At 33.9% G+C, this 25,913-nt stretch overlaps 1 long non-coding RNA gene across 1 annotated transcript in view; it reads right to left on the reverse strand.

Moving 5' to 3' along the window:
- Positions 1 to 21,238: 21,238 nt before the first annotated feature.
- Positions 21,239 to 25,913, reverse strand: part of LOC112629701 — a 112,831-nt gene continuing 108,156 nt past the window's right edge. Inside the window, exon 4 of the long non-coding RNA XR_003120742.1 lies at positions 21,239 to 21,415. This is a non-coding gene — a long non-coding RNA (uncharacterized LOC112629701). The remainder of the gene's footprint in view (positions 21,416 to 25,913) is intronic.

Here is a 25,913-nt window from a genome sequence, read left to right on the forward strand (position 1 = left end):
CTATGAAAATCCAGATCAAAATATTGTTCTTTTCACATGATTTCAAAAGTAGCTTACATCTTATATATGCTTGGTTTAATATCTATAGTTATAGATTTACTTGTCATAAAATTTCTAAAGATTGATGACAGTACAAAAATTTAAATAATTTTACTGTACTCTTTTCGTATTTCATTGAATTTTAACAACATTTATAAAAGATAGGAATAAAAAAGATATCTTAAGCAAGTTAGGGTTGAAATAGAATGAAAACATTGAAGAAAAAAGCACATAGGGCCAGATTCTCTTTATAAATAATACATAGGCAGGGGCTTATTTAGCACTTTGTGGGACTTGTGTGAGCTTATTCTCTCCACTGAGAAAACTATTTCCTGAGTGCAACAAAATATTAAGGTAAGACTAAAGGATAAAAAGAAACTTCTAAAAATAATTTTCTCAGTTTCAGAAAGCAGTTTATCCAATGGGAATTTCCTAACATATGTAATAATGTTTTTACCTTTTAGAATGTTTCCTTGGTAAAGTTAAAGCATTTAAGACACAAAGTGATCAATGAATTAAGCTTTTGTTGAACAAACAAACCAAAAAACTCCAATAGTAATTGAATGGATTATTTTTTCTAACCTTTAGATACAATTATGGCTTACAGAGGCTAGGGCTATACTAAAAATACTGAAAGACCCTGGAAAACTGCCACAACTAATTCTGGATTATCTTTATGAAACTACGTGCACATTACTAGCTCTGATTCTAACGAAGCAATAATTTATTACATAGGTTGATAGTAAAAAGTATTTCACTCAAGGACAGTATTATAAACATTGCTTCTATTTTCAGGCAGAGAGTAACTTCATAATTTTTCAAACTTTCAGCGAATAATTATGCAAAATTATATGGATAGACATGAAAGGTGTGCTGCCCATTTTCACTTTCAATGAATGACTGACTTTTCAGCTCCAAGAAGTTAAGTGATGTCCTTCCTGGGTAGCCCACAGCCTATGACTGAGTAAAGTGAATGAATGAAGGCCTGATAATTTCAGCCTGACAACACAGAATGTTTGAATGGGCTATATTCACTTCAGAGCCTTCTATTGGAATGGTCAGCGTTTCTATGTCATGCACTGCTGTCCACCTTATTTCATCCCAGTCCTGTTCCTCCCTCCTTTTCACTGGTAAAAATTCTAAAAAAAAAAAAAAAAAAAAAAAAAAACTTTATCCCTACATCTCAGTGTATCATTCCAGAGAAGCCAGTCCATAACAAACTGCCTAGGCTATCTGTCAAAATTCAGACAAACTCATATTCCATTGTTCATTTCTGTCAAAAACAGGGGGGTTATTTAGAAAGTATGAAGTATTCACAAACACTGTTTAACTATTAAATCATTATAAAATATGAAAAGTATAAAAATAATATTTCTATATATTAACAATAATAATCCAAAAAATAAAATTAAGAAACTAATTTCATTTACAATAATATTGAAAAGAAAACATCCTTTGGATTTTTTTTTTTTTCAGAGATAGAGTCTTGCTCTGTTGGCTAGGCCACAGTGCAGTAACATGATCATAGCTCAGTGCAGCCTCATACTCCTGGGCTCAAGGGATCCTCCTACCTTAGTCTCCTGAGTAGCTGGGATTTCAGGTGTGTGCCACCACATCCAGGTAATTTATTTTTATTTTTCTAGAGATTGGGGGGTCTTACTAGTTGCCCAGGCTAGTCTTCAACTCCTGATTTCAAGCTATGCTCCCACCTCAGACTCCCAAGTAGGTAGGATCATAGTGTGGCCTGGCCTGAAATAAATTCAATGAAAGAAGTATAAACCTTGTACACTATTGCACAGCAATGCTGGAAAAAAATAAGATCTAATTAAATGAAATGACATTCCTTCTTCATTTGAATACTCTGTCATATAAAAAATAGCAATTATATTCAAATGGCAATCTACAGTCAAGGTAATCCCTATCAAAATAACACCATATGTTTTTAGGTAAATTGTCAAGTCCTTGCTAAAAATTTATAGTAAATGCAAAGAACACGGTGTAGAAAAAAAAATCTTCAAAAAAGAATACAAAGTTTATAGACTCATTCTTCCTGATCTCAAAATTTACTAAGGTGCTAAGTAATCAAGTGTGGTACTGACATAAGGATACACATGTAAATTAATGGAACTGAATTAATAACTTAGAAATAAACTCTTACATTTATAGACAATTGATTTTTGACAAAGGTGGCATAGCAATTTAATGGAGAAAGCATAGCTTTTATAACAAATAGTAATTATAAAATTGCATGTTCATATATGAAGGGTGCATTAAGACCTGTACCACATATCATGCAAAGCAGTCATCTTCAAATAAATCATAAACATAAATGTAAAAACAAAAACGATTAAACTTTTAAAGATAATGTAATAGAAAATCTTCGTGGACTAGCTTAGGCAAATATTTCCTATATAGAACATCAACAGCACAATCCATGAACAAAAAAAAGTAAATTAGACTTCATCAAATTTAAAAATATCTACACTACAACAGGCACCATTAAAATAAATGAAAAGATAATCCACAAAATGGAGAAATATATTAATAAATCCTATATCTGTGAAAACTCTTGTCTTCAAAATTTAAAAAGAACATGTACAATTTATTAATAAAAAGACAATTTAATAAAGGGCAAAATATTTGAATAGACATTTTATCTAAGAATATAATTGTCAATAAGCACATCAAAACATGTGCAACATCATTGGTCCTTAGGGAAATATCAATTAAAACTATAGTTTAATCTCATCCATTAGAATGGCTATAATCAAATTAGCAAGTATATTTAGTGTTGACAAGGATGTAAAGAAACTGGTACACTTATATATTGTTTATGAGAATGTAAGTACTGCAGAATCCTGTGGAAAACTTATTGATGTTTTGTGAAAACTTAAACATTAATCTGTCTTAAATTCCAGTAATTCCTCTTCTAGATATCCAACCAAGAGCAATAAAAACATTTTCACATAGACTTGTACACAAATTTCTATAAGGTTATTATTCATAATAGCCAAAATAACCCAAATAACCATCGTTAGTTATAAAACTGTAGTATGCCTAAACAATGGAATACTATACAGCAATAAAAAGTAATAAAATATTCCTAAACTTACCAACATAAATTAAACTCAAAAAATTATGGTAAGTGAAAAAAATCTAAATTAATATCCAAATAATTTTTTTTTAATGTTAAGAAATTAAGCTAGATGTTGGATTATGAAAAGCTTGGGAATGCAGGAATGGATTATGAGCCTAATTTTCTAATGGGGATTCTGGGACCAGATGTATTTTAAGTTAATGCAACCTATCTTTGCTAAAGAGATGTCTTAGTATTTTGGGAGGAGGTTAGGAAGGAGGGAAGGGATTCAATCTGTACCTGGAAATATTGGCTATAACATATAATTATGAAAATAAGCAATTTATATAGTTTCTTAGAAACTTAGTTTTATCAGGAAGAAATGTGAATAAGACTATTTGATTTGTTTATCATTTGTGATTAGGAGAAAATATAAAAACATGTAAGGATACCTTAAGGAAAGTTTAGAAATTATATAATGATAGCTACTCATTTTCATATCATGTCTTTTCCTACTGTGGCTAAGCTGGTATTCAAGATGTAAGACATAGGCCTCCCCACTCTTTTGTCTCCTCTCCTCAGGTGCAAGACAGTGGCCTTTATTGGAGCTACAAGCTGAGCAGCCTAGGTTTAGGGGAGGGGTGATGCCCACATTCCCTTATTCACCCTGGCTGGTGTCTCAATAGGTCATGTGCCCCCAGCCCTGCAGCCCTAATCCCCCACCACCCCACCCACTGTCTCTGGGCTCAGCTCAGCCCTGGGACTCATCTAGGTGTAGGCTTTTCAAGTTTATTTGGGGATTCCATTAGCCCATGGTGGCAAGGCTTAGGGGAACTCAAGTTTCCATTGCTGGTGTTAATGATTCCCCTCTGGGTAGCACTGGTTTAAATGCACCCTCCGTGGGCAGGTGTCAGCCGAGTTTGGTCCCATTTTGCTTTCTTCTGTAACAAAGACAGCACTGAGTTCAATGCCTCACAATTGCTGGCTTTCCTTCTCTCTAGGGCACACCATACTGCTGTTGCCAGGGCATGAGGGGTGGTATCAGCAATTCAACACTTTTTCTAGCTCTTCAGTGCCTCCTTCAATGACATGAATTAAAACATTGTGCTGTGAGTTTTCACCCAATCTTTGGTTCTTACAAAGGTGCTTTTTTGTATGTGTAGATAGTTGTTAAATTTGTGTTCTTGCAGGCGGACAGTCAGTGGAAATTTCTATTCTGTCATCTTGCTCCTCTTTCTCACAAGTAAATTTGCATTAATTCACTCAGGTCATCCATTTTCCAAATAGTAAAACTTTCAGCTCTAGTTGTTTTTGTATGTCCACAATTCATGTCAGTCTATCCAAAACTCCTCACCATCTTATGTGTTTTCACAGAAAGTGCTAAAATTGAAATTCTGGCATTCTTAAACAATTTAAGTGACTTTGCTTAATATAATTGCATTTCTCATCTAGGATTCAAGAAGTAGAATTTCCTAACACATATACATGTTAATGTAATTTAATAATAAATAAAAAATCAATAATTACCTCTATCAGCATATTGTTTTTCTTCCCATGTTCTGTATTTTAGTTGGCAATAACTTCCAAACTAGAGTTCTGTGATTTATAATTCCCTACTATATCCTATGGATTCAATATTTTAATATACTTTTTCTTTTCATTTGTGTGGTCAACATGTTTCTCATTATTGCCATTTGAAATAGCCAGCCAATCATCTTCTTCTTATTTTTGTCTCCTCTTCAAATGATCTTATATGTTTTATATTCTACTCATTGTCTTTTACAAATGTGATCACCAATCATTTAATCTCCTACCACTGTGTGTTTTTCCAGGTCACTCTGCCAAATTACATATATACGACCCAGCCCTCCTCTGCCCTGATCCACTTCTGCTTCCTCTCTCTTCTCTACCTTCCACACTGCTCATTCACAGTATTCATTTTTTTTATTAACCCAATGTGCCTGAGGAATGATCTACCAGTTTATCTGGAAAATCACCAATCATCAGCCATGCCCAATACAAAAATTCTATCTTTAATGAAATCAAAAAATTATTCATTGTTTTCCAATCACTATTACTTTATTATAATAAAACTGTTATCTTTTTATAGTTAATTTTTATATCTTTTCCCTGTTTTTCTAAGTTTATTTCCAGCAAGTTTATTTTCTAATTGTGTGGTGTTTTTGTTTCTTTGTTTTTGTTTTTGATTTTTGTTTTTTATTTTTATTTATTTATTTATTTATGTATTTTGAGGTGGAGTCTGGCTCTGTTGCCCAGGCTGGAGTGAAGTGGCATGATATCAGCTCACTGCAACTTCTGCCTCCCAGTTTGAGGCAATTCTTCTGCTTCAGCCTCCCGAGTCGCTGGGACTACAGGCAAGCACCACCATGCCCAGCTACTTTTTGTATTTTTAGGAGAGACGGGATTTCACCATATTGGCCAGGATGGTCTCAAACTCCTGACCTCATGATCTGCCTTCCTTGGCCTCCCAAAGTGCTGGGATTACAGGTGCGAGCCATGGTGCCAGGTTCTAATTGTGTTTTTTAAGATCCCTAGTGCCCAGCGGAGTCTCTCATGTACTAATAAATGAATATTCATTAAAAATAATTGAGTGTGAATCATTTCTATAACTTGTGATCTAAAAGTGTTTTACCTTTTAAGAATATTACTGGAATAATATGAAAGTATACTTAGATCATTATTTTCCAATCATAAATGATTTTTTTGATATTGTGTTTTATTCACTATGATAGAATAATTTTAAAAATACTAAGTTCTCCACATACTGGGTTTGAGTTTGTTTTAGTAATTAATTCATTGACAGTTACAGTGTTCGTGTGTGTCTATACATACATATAATTTGAGAAGAGGAGACTTCTTTTTTGAAAGCTGCTTTTGTCATTAGCTATTAATGACATACATTAATATAAGCAAGTGGTATATTAAAACCATAAATATATCAGCTATTCACAGCATAGATGAAAAATATTTGTTATACTATAATGTCTAATAATCAGCATTATTAGAAAGGCTTTCAATATATTGTCTAAAAATTCTGATTATTAGACATGTTATGATGTCTGATTATTAGACATTACAACATAATGTCGTAATATATGTATAATATATAATGTCTAATAATATATTTTTAAAATGTCTAATATACTATAATGTCTAATAATCAGCATTATCAGACATTCTTTCAATATACTGATATTATTAAATAAGTCAAAATCAATCACTCAGAAAGGAGCCACTCTGTACAGATCACACAGGGCTATATTAAATGGCATCAAATATATTGTTTGGGAAAATAAACAAATAACTACATTGAAGAGATGACATGTTTCAACAGACCAAGTTCAGTCCACTTCCTTTAGTTTTCCAAGATTTGGAGATTCAGATCTGTAAAATAATCAGCAAGAAAATATAAAGATAATGTCTCTATATATTTCAAATAAAAAGATAGAGTACCTAGCCTAACATTGTGTATTGTGCCAGATAGGTAGCCAAGAAGTACTCGCTGAAGGAATGAATGATGATAGAAACATTGTTTGTATTTCAATCAATCAATAAATATCAGGGTAATCTGAAAATTGCCTTTCAGAGAACTGAGGTTTTCTGGGATTATGATTGCAAAATTTCATTGACAAGAGGTTAACTCCCCATGCTGCTAACAAACCAAGCAAATAAAGTTTCTGAATTTCTGGTTATTTTAGGCATATTTTTAATTTTACTAAGTTTCAGCTTCCAGAAAATTTGGCTGACGCATTTAACATTACCTTGGAACATTCTAACTGATTTCTGATTCCAGCATTTTTAAGGATACTGAAATTCTGTGAAAAATACTGTGTTAGGTTTTTGGAGCCCTTACTTTTACTGTATCATGAAGGTAAACTTATCTCTGTTGCCTACCTCACAAATATTTTGAGAATTATATGATATATTGACAAGTTCAAGGTAAACTGAATTTTATCATTTTGGACATTATAAAACCACCTATAATAATCATATTTCAGTGTGTGTGTGTATTCGTATATATTTGTGAAATATATTAAAATTTACACAAATTATTTAAAGATGTGTTTGTACCAGGTAATGTTTCAAAACACCTATACTATATAGCTCTTATCTTAGTCAATTTTCTCTTTCTTATAAGAGAATGCTTGCGATGCACATAGAAAAGAATTTATTTCTTGCATTTATAGAGGCAGAGAAATCTAAGGTTGGGGAGCCACATCTGGTGAGAGCATTCTGGCTGTTGGAGACTCTGCAAAGTCTCAAATCTGGACAGGTCATCGTATGGCAAATAGGCTACATGCTAGGTTAGGTCTCTACTCCTCATTTTACAAAGACACCACTCCCACCTCCATGATAACCCTTTAATCTACTAACTCTTTAATCTATTATTCCATGATTGAGCCCTTATGACCTACTCACCTCTTCCAAGCACTGCCATTCAATACTGCCACATTGGGGATTGCATTTCAGCGTGAGGTTTTGGATGTTACCTTTCAATCCATAGCACCTCTGTATTTTAAACTAAAATTTATAATTCAAAATAATTTTGAAAATAGAAAGCATATAGATTTGTATTATAAAAAAATTATATAATTTAGAATGCTTGCCTTAAGTAAAGAAATATAATGGTGTATATGAATGCTGGAGTTTTGTATTTTCTTTAATTTTTTATACTTGTTTTTAATTTTTTATTTTATATTGAGTTTTTTGTTTGTTTGTTCTGTTTTGTTTTTTTGAGACGGAGTCTCGCTCTGTTGTCCAGGCTGGAGTGAGGTGGCACGATCTCGGCTCCCTGCGGTCCCTCCTGGGTTCAAGCCATTCTCCTGCTTCAGCCTCCTGAGTAGCTGGGATTACAGGCACCCACCACCATGTCTGGCTAATGTTTGTATTTTTAGTAGAGACAGGGTTTCACCATGCTGGTCTTGAATGCCTGACCTCGTGATCCTCACCCCTCAGCCTCCCAAAGTGCTGGGATTACAGGCATGATCCCCCGGGCCTGGTCTGAGTTTATAATAATAAAAAAAACTTATATTATGGTTAGTAATAAATATGTACTTGTTAAGCTGTTATTTGATGTTATTATATGTCCTAGACAAGTTTTGGATGATTGGGGAAAGCCAACTGCCAAGTGCTGTAAACCTGGGGAGATTTTTTAATTAGCGGGGATTTGCATAACTGTAATTAGAAGCCCTGGCATACCACTCTATTTGCAGGTGGCCAAGAATCTACTGGAAGAGAACTTAAACACAGGCCACACATGGGATTCAGATAGGGACAGATTTATCTAAGGGACTAAGGTAAATAAATGGGGTCATAACTTATGGAAGAAAAATACAGATAATGAAATAAAGTCATATAAGTGAGGGAGTATTCTAGCATTTAGATAAGCCTTAACTTTAGGACCTGTATATTGTAAGAGCAAAGACAGGTGGGCAGTAGGACCACTTGAGTAAAGAATGGCAAGAGCATTAGATGGATATCAATGTGTTGCATCTCTGATCATGCAGGGGCAAAATGCACCTCCACAAGCAATTACTGAAGTTTGTAAATTATTTGGAAGATGATCCTGAGGAAAGTATAGAATTATTTATAATTTACTGGCAATCTAACATTTTGGGACATTGTATTAACATGACAAAATTATTCTCAGCAGAAAGTCACCATAAGTATGCAACAGTTATGAGACCATATGCATTATTTATAGTAAATGTATGTTTGTATTTTATGTAATTATTCAGAAAAAGTATCATATATGATATAATCAAAATATAATTAGCAAGTAAATGTAAATACAAGTTTATTGCTTTAAATATTGTATAGAAACACATTTACAACATTTTGTCAAAAGTTACTTCCCTGGAGTGTTACATACAATGGTGTCTAAGATTAGCTATTATCTCACGGTCTTTGTGGGTCAGAAGTCTGGGCACAACTTACCTTGCTCCTCTGAAAAGGTATATTCAACATGTTGACTGGCTAGGGCAGGGTTCTCATCTGGAAGCTCAACTGGAGGTAAATCCTTCTGTAAGCGCCCTCAGGATGTTTGCAGAACTCTCCTTACAGTTGAAGGGCTGAGGGCCCGAGTTATTGCTGGCTGTTGTCTGGGGCCTGCTATCAGCTCCTAGAAATCTCCAGCAGTTTATTGGCATGTGGTTCTCTCCATAGACTCTCACTAAATGGCAGCTTTATTCTTTAAAGCTGGGGGGATAATAAGGCCCATTTCCACTAGCAAAATGGAATCTTATAAAGTAAGACATCACAGGAGCAATCTTTCCTAATGTTTGCCAAATTCTATTATTTAGACAAAAGTCACAGCTTCTGTCCACACACAAGAGGAAGAGTTTATAAAAAGACATGAACACCTGAAGTCAGGAATCATTTTTGAGTCATTTTCGGGTCTGTCCATCACAGTTGTGAACTATTGAGTGACAAAATTTGATTGTTTTCTTACTTAGAGAAGGTGTCATGATCTATCTTAATTGCTGATTAAATCAATTTGTTTATTTTAGTTGTAGTGAAAATCCATATATGAAGCACCATCAGCCGTTTACAGTAGAAAGTTCTAGGAAAATGCAAGTGTACTTTAGACCACTTAAATAGGAAATATTTTCTAAGTAACAATCAAATCAATATTCTTATCCCAGCTGTACAGCTAATGCAGAATACCTGAGACTGGGTAATTTATAAAGAACAGAGATTTATTTCTTACAGTTCCAGAGACTGGGAAGTCCAAGGTCAAGGGGTCCACATCCAGCAAGGTTCTTCTTTTTGTAATCCCATGGTGGAAGGCAGAGGGGCAAGAGTAGGTGAGAGTGTGTGTGAGAGAGAAAATTATTTTTCCTTCTTTTTTGTTTTCTCCAGGCTCCCTGCCAATTGGATGGTGTCCACACACATTAAGGGCAGAGGATGGTGTCCACACACATTAAGGGCAGAGACCAATCTTCTCTGGAAACATCCTCATAGACACACCGAGAATACCAGCTAAATATTCTTTAATCCAGTCAGTTGACACCAAAATTAACCATCACACCAATGTTGTTCTAAAAATTAAATAATAAAATATACATGATTTTCTGAGCAACAACTTGTTTTAACAAGGTTGAACAAACATAAACAAACCACCTAATGTATTTTTTTTTCTTACAGTTGTCTATTGGTAGATGTTATGAGTATAATCTCTTGGTGGTGGCCACTGGAATGTATGTTGGTATTTACTTAGCGCAGTGTCTGTGTTGGGCTACATGCAAACAAAATAATCTTCCAGGAGAACAGTCTGTGAAGAAAGGAAAACAAACGAAAGAAATCATAAGGACTACGAGACAAAGCAGGAACAAAGAAAGCATGCATATTCTGAGAAAGGAAAAACTGACCTCAACAACTACAATTTTCTAGGTTCTCTTCATCTGAAGCATAGATAAACATTGGCTTGCAATCTTAATAGGTTTTCTTTCATGTTTTTACACTATTTCTCTACTCCTTTATTTGAGCTAGCTAAATAAATCACTATGCCTGACAAACAAAGCTCTTTGAAGTAGTTTGATATTGAAAGGACAAAATGCTAATAGCACATTTATCTTAATATTTCCCTGGAATAAAAGATACTTGGAAAAGTTTCATCAAACTCTAATGTGAATCTGATTTTGTCTGCACCAAAATATTACTTCTTCATAAATGCCTCTTCTAATTATTATTTTAATTTATGCTCCTATTTTTTCTCTTATAATTCGTATTTTCTCCATCTGTATTATACCTTATAATAGCAATTACTCTTATTTTAAAATGTTTAAATAATCATTTGTGTGTGTGTGTGTCTCCTCAGGGAACTAGTTGACCTTGTAAAAATTAGACAAAAGGTACACAAATATGTAAGCAACTTAATGTGAAATAATGATTATTAGTATGAAAGAAACTATAACAGTAAAAGAAACCAATGTTTTAGATGGGGTTGCTTTTGGGAATATGTCTTCTATGTCCCTTTTTTGCTATTGTAGAGTTTGTTTAATTCGTTAATACCTGAAAACTTGTTGATATTTGCGTGTGTGTGTGTGTGTGTATACAGATACCTGAAATCTGCTTATATAGCATTGTGTCCTGACTTATTATCCCCTTTATAAATCTCTATGTATCTGACATCTTTCAGAAAACTACTGTCTTATCTAAACCAGGTTAACCATAACCCTATATTCCCAAAAACTGCTTTACAACCATAGTAAAATTTATCACTTTATATGATAGTTGTTTCTTTACATTTTTTCTCCAATAAACCAAGTTACTGGTAGGCAGAGATAATAATTACATTGGTTTTGTACTTACAAAAAATATGAGAAGATTATTATTTCAGAGTTTGGATATTTTAACTACTACAAAGGCATTGATTGTTCCTATAAATAATTAACTATACCACAGAACAATTCAATAGAATATGTTTAAAAATCACTGAAACACCATTTATGACAAGTACCCTAGGAAGCCAGCAGGAAGCATGCCCATATGCCCTTGGAGATAGGCCTGCAGACTGTACACCCTAAAGAACCCTTGTAACTTGGTCCCAGTACCTTTTAGCCACAGTCTTGGGCCAGTCTTGACCAACCACGGACCTACCAAAGGGCTTGGTGAGAGCCACACCTATCCATGCCCCGGTGTCAGACCCCCCTACCTGTTGACCAACTGCAGACCTTGAAGCAGGCCCTTGTCCCAGTATTAGCCCTGCTGAACAAGGTCCTGGAGGCAGCCAGCCTGCCAAGGTCCAGACAGGATCCACAACTGCCCTAGTCCCTGGTAACAGGTTTGCCAAGCAAAGAACTAACTGCAGACCCACCAAAAGTTGCATTGACCAGCTTTGACCACAGTTTATTATGATTACAGAGGCAATTGTATCAGCTCAGGAACCTGAAAGGAGAAGTCATTCTCCTGCTGAAACAAGTTTTTAAACACTGGAAGAGTTGTTTGCTCCTTCCAAGGCATAGACATCAATGTAAGGCTAAATGAATCATGATAAATCAGAGAAACATGAAACTACTAAAGGAAACTAATAAAGCCCAAGTAGTAATCAACACCAAAGAAATGGAGCTCTACAGATTGCCTGACAGATAATTCAAAATATTCATCTTTAAGAAGTCTAATGTGATCCAAAAGTACGTAGCTAGATGACTAAACAATGTTCAGGAAAACAACGCATGAACAAAATTAGAAGTTTAATGAAAAGAAATAGGAACCATGAAAAAGAACCAAACAGAAATCCTAGAGTTGAAGAAAATAATGGCATAACCAAAAAAAAAAAAAAAAAAAAATCAGTGCAGATCTTCAGCAGCAGAATCAATCAAGCAGAATAATCAGAATAATCAGGAAACCGGAGGATAGATTAGGCCAGGAAGGGGTAGAATTATCTAAAGTGCTAACAAAAAAAAAAAAACAAAACAAACAAAAGCCTGTCAACCAAGAAAACTATATCTGGCAAAGCTGTTCTCAGAAACAAAGGAGAGGTAAAGACATTTTTAGACAAATAAAAGCCCTCTTTTTTTTTGGTGACTTCTAGGGAGTTCATCACCACTAGTCCTGCCTTACAAGAAATGCTAAACAGAGTTCTTCAGATTGAAACTAAATGATACTAAGTAACAACATGAAAACACATGAAAGTATAAAACTCACTAGTAGAGGAAAACCTATAGTCAATTTCAGAATATTCTCATATTATAATAATTGTGCATAAGTTGTGTTTACAGAATATAAACTTTCAGTTACATGGTTAATAAGTTCTGGAATTCTACCATGTAGTATAGTCACTGTAGATAATAATATTTACTTCAAATTTGTTAAGATAATTTGTTTTTCCAAGGCTAACATTGTTTTATTTATTTTATTTATTTTGTGCTCATTTTTAACAAAATCCCATACATTTCATTAGCAAACTGTTCAGTATGTATCTCTAAAAGATAAAAACTCTTTAAAGAATTACAATATAGCACTCTTTAATCTAGAAAACTATGTAGTCAGTATTCAAAATTTCCCTGTTGTTGAAATGTGATTTTTAATATAGATTGTTGTTCACATAAGTGCCATACACTGCAATTGACTAATATGTTTCTTACTCTCTAAAGCTATATGTGTTTCCTCAATTTACTATTGTTTTAAAGTATCTACATACAGTTTGTTGAATACATTTTTTAATTGACATGTACTATTTACATATTTATAATATTTTGTTACATGCATAAAATGTGTAATGATCAAGTCAGAATATTTACATCACTTTGAGTATTTGGCATTTTTATGTGTTGGGAACATTTCAAGCCCTGTCTGCTAGCTGTTTTGAAATATACAATACATTGTTTTTACTGATGGTCACCCTATTCTGCCACCAATGAAACTTACTTATTCTACCTAACTGTATGTTTGTACCATTAACCAGCCTCCAGAGAGTAAGTCTTAAGGGTTCACAACAGCAACAACATAGGACAACTATGTGAGATGATGGATGTGTTAATTAACTTGATTGTGGTAATTATTTTACAATGTATATAAAAACATCATGTTTTACATTTCAAATATATACAATTTTCATTGGTCGATTGTACCTCAGTAAAGCTGGAAAAACACCCTGAGAAGTGTCCCAACTATTCTCTAATTATATAACATTGTCACTGACTTGATATCTATGATATATTTGCATGGTTGTACCTTCACTATTTAAAAACTGATATGCCAGGTACGGTGGCTCACACCTGTAATCCCAGCACTTTGGGAGGCTGAGGCCGGTGGAACACCTGAGGTCGGGAGTTTGAGACCAGCCCGACTAACGTGGAGAAACCTCATCTCTAATAAAAATACAAAATTAGCCAGGCGTGGTGGCACATGCCTATAGTCCCAGCTACTCAAGATGCTGAGGCAGGAGAATCACTTGAATCTGGGAAGCAGAGGTTTGCGGTGAGCCGAGGTCACACCAGTGTACTCCAGTCTGGGCCACAAGAGTGAAACTCCATCTTAAAAAAAAAAAAAAAAGCTAGATATCTAATGCACTAAGTTGTTTTATATTTCAAAGAGTAAACATCTTCTTGGCAGGAATACATTGATGTTTAATTTTTTACTTGTTTATTAATACAAGATTTTTAAAGACCTTACATGATTTTATGCCATATATTTCTTTGTTGTCATGATTTTTAGTCTCATCTATATTTCCATAAAATGTAAAAATTAGTCATATATATTTTGCTTCCTTACAAGTGAGTTTTTCCTTTGAACACAATTTTTAATATCTCTAAAACTTGTAACAATTTCACAGTTTTTTCTCATAGTTACGTTATTTATAGGTATGTGATTTGATAAAAAAGAAATATAGATCTTAGGTTGTCCCAATTAAAACAACTTGCCTGCATTTTACAACTATTTAATATACATGCATGTGCGTGTCTGTGTGTGTGTGTGTGTGTGTGTATGAGTGTGCATGTGTGTTTATCACCCCTCAATCTTCTTACTCCTGGCTTGTTCTCACCTTTCTGGTTTCTACATACACTGCATAAGTATACCTTTTACAAGGAGACTTTCTGTTTTCTTAGAGACACTTAAGGGATTAGTCTTTTGATGGTCTTCATCAAAGAACCCAATTTATTTATTTCATAAAACTAATAGTGATGTTTATTTATTTAAATAATGTATTTAAATGCTTTAAATAATTGTTTTCCTTTTTTCCTCACTATAGCATGTGCTTAAGCAGAACAAGGACACCGTCTGTCATGTTCTCTGTTGCACCCTATCAATGAGCACAGTATGCTGTACATCTGTACATTGGTACAATAAGTATTGGGTGATGTATTGATTAATGAGAATAAAAATACCGGAAATATATTGATATTAAGGCTCTGAGAATGGGGAAATTTTGCCCTTTTGCTTCTATATCCACAATCAATCTGTCTGAAGTTTTAGATGGCTTTAAAAGAGTCACTCCTGTAATATATGGAAAAAAATGTGTGTGTGTGTGCACGCGCGTGTGTGTGTGTGTGTGTATACAGGTAAAAGGAGAAAAGAAACAGAATAGGTATATTTAAATAATTATTAGATAGTCTACACTGCCTTTCTAAACATTCCTAGTTCACCAAACATTACTTGTGGGGTTTCTGGAGGGAATGTGAGCCTCCCGAGCTGTAAGAGAGTAAATAAACAAAGTTTTTGTCTTTGACCTCATAAATACAGAAAAAAACAATAATTTCAGAGATACTATGCTGCATGGATTCAAACGTAATGCTATTTAAGGCCTGATATATCCTTGGGTGCTCAAAAATTTTGGCAAATCTTTTCTAAATGGAGATGTATTCTATGAAAATATCATTGGAAGAATCTCTTCTCCTGATGAATTTCTCTGAATTGTACTTCTTTTTTTCTTGTAAAACTCTCCCTCCTTTTTTAGGCAGGCTTTATTTTTTTGTTTTATTTTTGTAAGAATTGTGCACCATTTTGTACTCAAATATAAATTGTATTTTATTTTAAAGTTGATTTAAGTAACAACAAAAGTAAATAAGTAAATACAAAATTTAAAACTTGATAATATAAAGCAGTTTCTTCATCCTATTCAATTGACTTCTCAAAGAATGGAGAATAATTTCCTTAAGAAGAAACTCATGTCCCAGTTCCTTCATTTGTGTACATCCTTTAGTGCATCCTTTGTATCAATGCTATATGTTGTATTATGTGGTGAAATAGACAAAGATAATTATTGACCTTTAAAAAAAGTTAAGACTGTAGTGAGGAATTTGACATTGTTTTGCGTATGAGAGAGAGAATTAGAGAAACCTGAAACTGACATATATAAAAAAGAACTATCTTAGAGCACTTGAAAAAAAAATTAGTAATTCTGATCTTGTCTTTATAAAAAATATTGGTATTTGGTTCATTGTTTTTAAAACATATCTTATAATGTTACTTATTCTGAATATTAGCTGTATGTGTGTCCATTCCCTTAGATTTTGTGATGCAATTGACTCATTCATGTCACATTAGTCCAAGGAAGAAAGGAAATGAAGGAGGAAGAGAGAAAGGGAGAAAAGAGAAAGAAAAAAGTTCAGTGAAATAAATACATAAACAGTTGTTACAGTGGGTTCAATCATGGCCCTTAAAAGATACATCCGAATCATCCTATATTCTGTAAATATGACCTTATTTGGAAAAAGAGTCTTCGAAGACATAATTAATTGAGGATCATGAGATGAGGTCACCATAGATTAGCTGCATCAGATCTAAACCCAATGACAAGTGTTGTTATATGAGACACGCAGAAAAGACACACACAAGTAAAAGAGGGGGAGGCTACGTGAAGATGGAAGCAGAGTCTGGGACACTAGAAACCCTGAGAATGTAGACGCAGCGTGGAAGCACTCTTCCCTAGGGCCTGTGGAGGGAATGCGAGACTCCAGAAATGTAAAAGAATACCTTCCTTTTGTTTTTAAGCCACCAAGTTTTTGGTAATTTGTTAAAGCAGCTAGAGGAAACGAATACAGTAGTAAAGACGCATTAAGTGCTATGTGACATGGCATATAAAGCAACCAATTTTGCTGAAGAGCTGAGATATGCATAGTAGTAATGAAAAAAAGAGGCCACCAAGGTGGATCTTCAAGGATCATTTTAAGCGGTGATGTTGGCTTAGCTCATAATGTGGCAAAATTCAAAGGTTTGAGAACTGGTCAGATTTTGGACCTAGTTTGGGAATAGAGGTGTAAATAGTAGATGGCAGACTAATGGACATATAATGTTGTCTTAGTCCATTTGTCTTGCTACAACAAAATACCTGAGACCAGGTAATTTATAAATAATATAAATTTATTTCTCACAGTTACGGAATATGGAAAGTGCATGATCGAAGTGTCTACATTTAATCTGGTAAGGACCTTCTTGCTGTGTCCTCACATGGCAGAAGGCAGAAGGGCAAGCTAGCCAAATAATGTGTGAAATCCCTCTTACAAGGGCCTTAGTTCACAAGGGAGGAATCCTCACAGCCCAATCACCTTTTAAAGGCCCTATGTCTTAACACTATCAAAATCACAACATCTGAATTTTGAAGAGAACATATTCAAGCCACAGCAGAGGTGAAAATTTAACAAGAATGATTACAACTACTTGGGTTTACACACTACAGAAAGAGTTGCAATTGCAGAGAAATAGAAACTTGCATCAGAAGTTAAATTTTGGACACACTAAGTTTAAAAAGTTTAGTGGATACCTAAGTAATGTTGAAATAGGTAGTTGGGTATGAATCTAATGATCAGAGAGGAACATTTGGGTATTTAATTTTTATTTATTTGGCAAAATGGTAAACACATTAGGAATATGCAGTATAATTACTGATTTCCACAATATGACATGGCAGAATTTATAATTTGTATAAGCAGTCTGCATTCACAATCTATGAGTCTAATGTGTTTCATTACGTAACTATTAATATTGTAAACATATGACTGCAGTAAAATTATAAAATTTACAATTATAATTTCAATATTAATTTCTATGTGCAATGATTATTTTTAAACAGATAAAAGGATTTTTAGCCTGAATTAAGAAATGCTGGCTGTTTATGTTATTTATTTTTAAATTAAGTTTTACAAGACAAAATCAATGTAATCACTAATAGAAATGGGTCAACATTATTTATATTGTCCCAATTTGTTCATAGCTAACCTTTTTGCACCAATGAATGTTTGCTACAATATGCAATTTATTAATTCATTATGCCATCTTTGTGATTTCAGTATTTATATAACTATAAATGTGGATTTATTTTAGTCATAAAACATTAAAATTGAATATTCATTTCAGGCATTTTTTTTCAATATAATGGAATTAGCTTTACGTTGTGGCAATGTGTTATTTTATTGCAACTGTAGCTTTTTAAGAAATGCTTTAAGTTTATGTATACATTAAGTCCATACTTTGGTATGTTTTCTATTTTTAATGATAGCTCTGTTTTAGTTATATTATTTAAATTGCATCAAAATTAGTATTAAATTATGATAATATAAATGTTAATAATTGTTGTATTTAACAAAATATGTGAGAATGTAAGGTTCTCACGATTAGAGCAACTTTTCAGAGTCAGGATGGATTCCTAGCCAAAATTTGGTTTAGATATTGAGACTGATGCTACACACACACACACACACACACACACACACACACATACACACCCCAAGAGGAGTTAAGAAGTTTAATGACCAACATTTTGAAACTTTGTGGAGAGAATAATGCAGGTTTCCCAAGCTAGTACAAAAGTGCACCTTGTGGAAGAGACTGGGAAAAGATGATTGGATGACTGGGTTATGGTTTCTATGGAACTGTGTGAAGTTAGGTGCTTATGTGGTTAACCTTCCCACCAGTGGCAAAGGAGTGAGCACCCAGGCGTTTGTATTAGCTTGCCTTGAGGTGGGGCAGAACCAGAAGAAGAAGAGGTTAAACTTAAATGATTACAGGTAAATATACTTAAAAATATAAAGTCACAACCATTATTACACTTAATATGAAGAAGAATGAGTGCTAAAATCGATTTTAGAATGAGAATGTTTGTAGTTTTACCAAAAAATAAATAGTATTGTAAGACCAAAACTGTGGACTAATCTTCATCATTTCTTTGATAACTCTCACTAATGGGACATGATTTCTTTAGTGCAATTAATTATAAAATTGGTAATTTTAAAAACAGAGGGGTAACATACATATTTCCAAGTAATAAAACACTATTCTATATCTATATCTGTCTACATCTGCCTACAAATACATTTATCTAGACAGAAATTGAGATCCTAGGATACAGATATAGATAATTCCCCTCCTTTTACTTTATCTTTACAGAATCTTATTTTTAGCCTATTCTTTTAGTTATTTTGCATCTTTTCAAACATAAATTATGTGTAGCTTACATACACACACACACACAGTATTTTAATATTAATGCAATTCGATGGTAATTTATAGGTTTAATGTTGCCTCTCACTGAATTCTGCAAGTCTCAGGAACCTATATAAAATATAACATAACTAAAAATTCAATGACATATTTAAACTCATGATGGATAGGAATGTAGCTCTTGCTTTCATGTGACAGAAGTGTTTTTCATCTGTCACCAAATCCTATGAAATTCATTAGACAATGGCACTATGTGTGTATATCTATATTTGATATCTTTGGCCGGAAAATTCACACTGGAGAAAATTTGACCATGATAGAACATGTCTACAAAAACCAATTTGCCTACTGGTAATTGGGTACACTCCCCTTGCATTATTGAAGTTGTGTGCTTGAATAAAAGCCTTTTTTCCCCTACATTTAAGCCTTTCTTTGATGATTTCTTGCTGAGAAAATCACACTAATGTCATTAATTTAGTGTTATGAGTAAAGCACTTGAAAGTCATTCAAATGTAGGTTGATAGAAGCATCTTTTTAAAAAATATATATTTCATTATAGAATTATAAATCCTGTGTCCATCAAAATTGATTATGTGACAACGACATGCTAGGTGCAATATTGTTAACCATAATTTAAGAAAGGCAATGTTTAAAACTTTTATCAATTAACTTATCAATCACCTTTATTCCAAGGTTATAATTAAAAGCTGATCATTAAGATGTAATGCTAAAAGTATGTATCAATTAAGCTAAAGCACATTACTAACATAAATTTCATGTATTGTACAGTGCTTCTAAACCTTTTGAATTATTTGGAATATCTTTTGTTTTCTCACTATGTAAAGGTCCACGTTTGTGTCTAATAAGTAAGTTGCCTGCTTTATTTTCAAAACTTCTGATTTTATTTAGAATTAGGTATTTATAGGAAGTGGAGGCAGGTGGATCACCTGAGGTCAGGAGTTCGAGGCCAGCTTGGTCAACATGATGAAACCCTGTGTCTACCAAAAATACAAAAATTAGCCTGTGTGGTGGTGGGCTCCTATAGTCCCAGCTACTTGGGAGGCTCAGGCAGGAGAATTGCTTGAACCCAGGAGGCCGAGGTTGCTTGAGCCAAAATCCCGCCGCTGTATTTCCAGCCTGGGCTACACAGTGAGACTCCATCTCAGGAAAAAAAAAAAAAAAAAAGAGTTATTTAGAATGGTAATATCACCAGTGCTCTGTCCTCTTTAGTGATGAAATATTTGGAACGTTTCAGAATTTCAGAAGTCTAGTACATCCTTTTATCTTTGGCATTTAAACTTACAGAGATTCAGTAATTGTTTGCTTTATAGTACAGAGCTCCTAACATGAGCCTTTTGACCTAACAGAAGGGTGTTCTTTTCTCCTACGCAACTTTGAAATGGGAAGAGATTGGAGTAGACACTTACTTCCTTAGTGTGATTTAAAGGGTTCTGAAAGTTTCCATTTACCAATAATATCATCTCCCCTCTAGCCTGGGGAGTATAGTTGAGAATAGAAAACTCTCAAAATGGACAAAAAGCTAAAGAGTAACTTATTATTATATATTATCATGTATATATATCTAAGAGTATTAATTAGTGAAATAGAGTATATTAATATGTTAATAGTTTACTACGTCTTCAAACATATTTTAAATAAATGAACATATAAGTAATTGTCAATTACTTTCCTAAGTGTTCTTTTCTCATAACAGGAAATCATTCAGAAAGCTGTGCTTTTATATTAATAGTAATCATCCTTTTGCACTTATCTAGATGCTGTTTCATTTATTTCTGCAGTGTCTTCAAAAATAAGAAAATACTTGATCTTCTTCGTAGAGCTCCACAATTTTCTGGAATGCTTCAAAAGAATTTTGAAAATAAAAATATTTAGCTATATAAAATGTGCAGCGATTAATAGATTATCAGTATACATGCAAATATATAGGCACACATGAAGCATATTATATCAGTATATGAAAAATAAAAGATTTACTAATACCTGAAATGTAGGGAAAGGAAAAGCAAACTCCCCTTTGAAAATAGCCTTATTTAAATTGCAGCTCTTTGCTTGGACATATGCTACAAATTACTTTAAATAATTATGTTGGTACAGGTCATTGCCTACAAGACTAGTAAAATTTTCTTATTGAAATGAGTAACGTGAAGATCAAGAAAAACTACTTGTGCATTAAGGATGGAAGGAGGAGAACTGGCCCTTTGACTCCAGTCCCCATGCAATTTCTTGATAGAGTTGCGATGTAAGGTCTAAAGTTTGGAATGTTTGAAAGAAAAAGAGTCTTAAAATGGAGAAGTAAACACTGGCAAGGTCATGCAGGATCTTTGATGTACACACATTTTGAAACACTGCATTTTTCACAATTCACAAAATGAATGCCTGGCATAACAAATAAATATGCTTGATAGGTAGATTACAGGAAGTAGAAGCTAATTGATGGTTTTAGCAGTGGAGTAACATAATCATGTTTGCCAAGTCAAATGCTAACTTTGGAAAATGAACAAGACAAGACTATTCAATATTTAGTTTGAGAAGAGATTATTCTAATTTAAATCAGTCCTGATAAATGTCCAGTTAGAAATGTAGATAGGAATTTCACTGATGCAATTCATATCTATTTTTATGGTCTTACTTTACATCATTTAGCAATTTTCAACAGCATTTTCCAGTTTTTATCTTTCTTCTCTAATTTACTAAAGCTCAGGTTCCTTCTGTGTCTGTGCTGCATTCACATGCTCTGAGTATGCAATATATCTCCCAAAACTCTACACTTCCTTAAAGGCCTCAGCAGGCTACAAGCTTGCTTGGTTATCTTAGTCATGCAAATGAGTATTGAAGAGTTAGCTGTATCCAGAAATATTACAATACCGTATGACATCTAGAAGGCTTACGAAAGATTGAGTATTTTAAATGGCACATAGGGTATCATAAAACGACCTCAAGAAATAGATGATAATTGAAAATCGAAGGAATACAATACATGGTCTAGGACCAAAGGCCTGGAAGGAGTGGACCCCATTGCCGCCTCAATTGGAGAACTTTGCAGATGATTTTTGCAGAACATCTTTCTTAAGTGTTTTTTTAGGGGGTTCAGAAAAAAATTTTAAATAGTTATATTTAATAGAGATGGATATGTGTTCAGCTCTTCTGGAAATACATTACAATATAGAGAAAATCTGCTTCGGATGAAGTTTTCCAGTGAAATCTAAAATTGTAAAATAAATACAGTAATATTATTTTAGACTTTTAGTTTATTATGTGTAAATAATGTATCTCATAATTTAATATACTTGAGTTCATTTTATGAGAAAATATATGAAAATAATGTTTTATTCCCTTGACATGTCTGAATGGGCTAAAAGAAAGCAAATGGTATCTTTAGTAAGATGGGTAATTGGATTTTCCTAAGCCTGAAAAGAGTACTAATTTAGTATTAACCATACAGCTCTCTCCCTTTGGCATCATTCTTTCTAGTCCTTCTTTCTTGTTTTAATAAACATGTTTTAAAAAGTCTTCTATTTCAAAATGTCACTCCTATGTCAAGTACATTTAAGCAATACAAAAATAGTCAATATGAAAATGAAAATGACAGTAGTACATCATAATCACTAGGATGTGTGGGTGACAAGCCACCCACATGCCAAGGCAAGAGACCCAGGGCACAAGCTGTTCCAGTATAATAAAGAAAATTCATAGAATAAGAATAGTTATACTAGAAATAGAATATAGATATGATTATATATGAATACTATTTATCATTAGTTTGTAGCATTACTCTTTATTTCAATATTATAATAATCTCTGTTGTACAATTATAACCTAGGAAAAACCAAGCCATACAGAGATAGGAGCTGAAGGGACATGGTGAGAAGTGACCAGAAGGCAAGTGTGAGCCCTCTGTCACGCCCGGACAGGGCCACGAGAGAGCTCCTTGTTCTAGCGGCAGCGCCAGTGCCTGGGAAGGTACCTGTTACTTAGCAGACTGGGAAAGGGAGTCTCCCTTTCCCCCTGGGAGTTAGAGAAGACTGTGCTCCACCACCTCTTGTGGAAGGCCTGACGTCAGTGAAGCCCACCCCCACCATCCAGAGGTCTAAACGGTCTCCCTGTGAGGCTGCGCTTTGGTGGTCACTTTCCTGGTCCACTTTCACGTTCCGCTCTGTACACCTGGCTCCGCCTTCTAGATAGCAGTGGCAGAATTAGTAAAAGTATTAAAGTCTTTGATCTTTCTGACAAGAGCATAGGAGAAATAATGAGGTAAGCTGTCCTCTCTCTCTCCGCCTCCACTACCCAAAAGGGAAAGACCCCCTGTCCGGTGGACACATGACTCACGTGACCTTATCAATCATTGGAGATGACTCACACTCATTACTCTGCCCCTTTTGCCTTGTATACAATAAATAGTGCGGTCAGGCATTCGGGGCCACTACCGATCTCCGCCTCTTGGTGGTAGTGGTCCCCCGGGTCCAGCTGTCTTTTCTTTTATCTCTTTGTCTTGTGTCTTTATTTCTACGATATTTCATCTCTGTACGTGAAGAGAAAAAAACCCATGGAACCAGTAGGGCTGGACTCTACAAGGATGTGTATAATTAAAAAAGGAGACAAGCTGTGGAGACAATGTGGAGTAATTGGAACCCTCATGCGCTGATGGTAGGATTATAAAATGTTCCAGCCATTTGGGAAAAGAATTTGCCAGTTACCAACATGTTAAACACAGAATCTCTTCCTAGGTGTATATTCAAGAGACAGAAAAGCATATATGCACCAAAAACAAACAAACACACTTTTACATGAATGTTCATATATTATTCATAGTAGCCAAAAATAGAAGCCACCCGAATATCCATCAACTGATAAATGGATTTGCCAAATGTCATATATTCATAAATGGAATATTATTCCAAAAGAAGAATAGAGTATTAATACAAGATGCATCATGGATGAACCCTGAAAACATTATTCTAAATAAAATAAGCCAGTCATAAAAGATTGTATAATGTATGATTTGATTTATATAAAATCTCCAGAATAAGCAAATCTATATATGTACAGAGAAAGTAGATTAATGATTGACTATGATGCCAGGCAATTGATTAGTCAATTGATTATTATAGGCAATGGTAGTCTATAACCATACAAGTAGTTGTATGTGGAGAGGAAAGGGCAATGATAAGGAGTTACTGCTAATGAGTACGTAGATTTTTTGTTTTTGTTTTTTTTTGGGGGGGAGTGTGGAAAATATTCTAGAATTAGAATATAGGGATGATATTACAACTCTAAATAGGCTTAAAAAGTTCCTAATGGGAAAATACAGTATTCATTCAAATATTTATAGCCACATACAAAATACATTACCTGGATTTACTTTTAAAAGTCTTCAATTAAAATGTATTTCCTTAATAATGTAGCATATTTCCTTCTTCTATTTTGTTTACCCTTTAAAAACTCTAAGTTTTTCTTTCTTAGATTGTTTTGGCTAAAGATTGTTTTATTTTCTAATATTTCAGTTTTAGATTTCAAATTTTGTACCAGAATTTTTTTTTTCTCTTAAGTGTGTCTCTCATTATTTGTTTTTCGCTTCTTCTGATTCTTTTTCCACTGCTTCTTCTTTCTTGCCTTCCTGTGAGTTACTTAACAGGTTTTTTTGTGTTTCTCGTTATATTTTTTTGTATATTTTCTTTTTACTGGTCGCCCTGGGTATGATTTACATATATGATTAATTACAGTTTGATGGTTTTGACGTTTTGCCACTTTCAATAAAGTGTCACTTCCATTTAAGTTCAATTACTGACCCCACTTTTAAGTATTATTGTGATGGGTATCATCTAGTGTTATAATCTAATTATTATTATCAAACACAATTTATAGAACTCCTGAGAAGAGGTTACTACTTTTATGCAGACATATTTCTGCTCTGTTGCTCTTTTTTTCTTCCAGATGCTTCAAAATTATTTCTATTATTATTGCATTTCTGTTTTGAAAACTTTCTTTTAGGTATATGCTACTGACAAAGCAATCTAATTTTCCTTTGTCTGAGAATGTTTTTATTTACTTTTTATTTCTGAAAGATAGTTTTGATAGTTATAGAATTCACAGTTGAAAAGTTATTTTAACACTTGAAAAATGTTGCACTGCTTTCTTCTGGCCTCTACAGCTTCAGATGAAGAAACTACTCTTACTAGAATTGGTACTGTCTTACAGGTAACACATCATCTCTTGGCATTATTTGGGGGTTAACTGTGTGGGGTACGTTCAGATTTTTAACTCTGTAGGTTTGTGTTTTTCATCAAATTAGAAAATGCTTAACCAGACCAGGTGCAATGGCTCACGCCTGTAATTTGGGAGGCAGCATTTGGGAGGCTGAGGCAGGTGAATCCCTTGAGCTCAAGAGTTCAAGACCAGCCTGGCCAACATGGCAAAACCCCGTTTCTACAAAAAAAAAAAATACAAACACTTAGCTGGGAATGGTGACGTGCACCTATAGGCCCAATTACTCGAGAAGCCAAGGCAGGAGAATAGCTTGAAACCCGGTGGCAAAGGTTGCAGTGAGCCGAGATCCTGCCACTGCACTCCAACCTGGGCAACAGAGTGAGACTCTGTCTAAAAAAATAAAAATAAAATAAAAAAAGAAAATATTTAACCATTACAGTATTTCTCTATTCTGAAAGTTAAATAATATAAATGTTGAATCTTGGTTGTTGTTTTTCACATGTTCCTGTCTTTTTTTTTTTTTTTCTATCTGTTTTTTGGTTGGTCAGATGGATGGATGCTGTTGATCTGTCCTCAAGTTCCCTGATTCTATTCTCTGTCAACTCTACTCTCATCTTGAGTTCTTCTAGAAAATTGTATCTGGTATTTAGTTTTTAGTTTTATAATTTTT

The sequence above is a fragment of the Theropithecus gelada genome, chromosome 8 (genome assembly GCF_003255815.1).
Source record: "Theropithecus gelada isolate Dixy chromosome 8, Tgel_1.0, whole genome shotgun sequence".
In the NCBI taxonomy this organism is placed as follows: domain Eukaryota; kingdom Metazoa; phylum Chordata; class Mammalia; order Primates; family Cercopithecidae; genus Theropithecus; species Theropithecus gelada.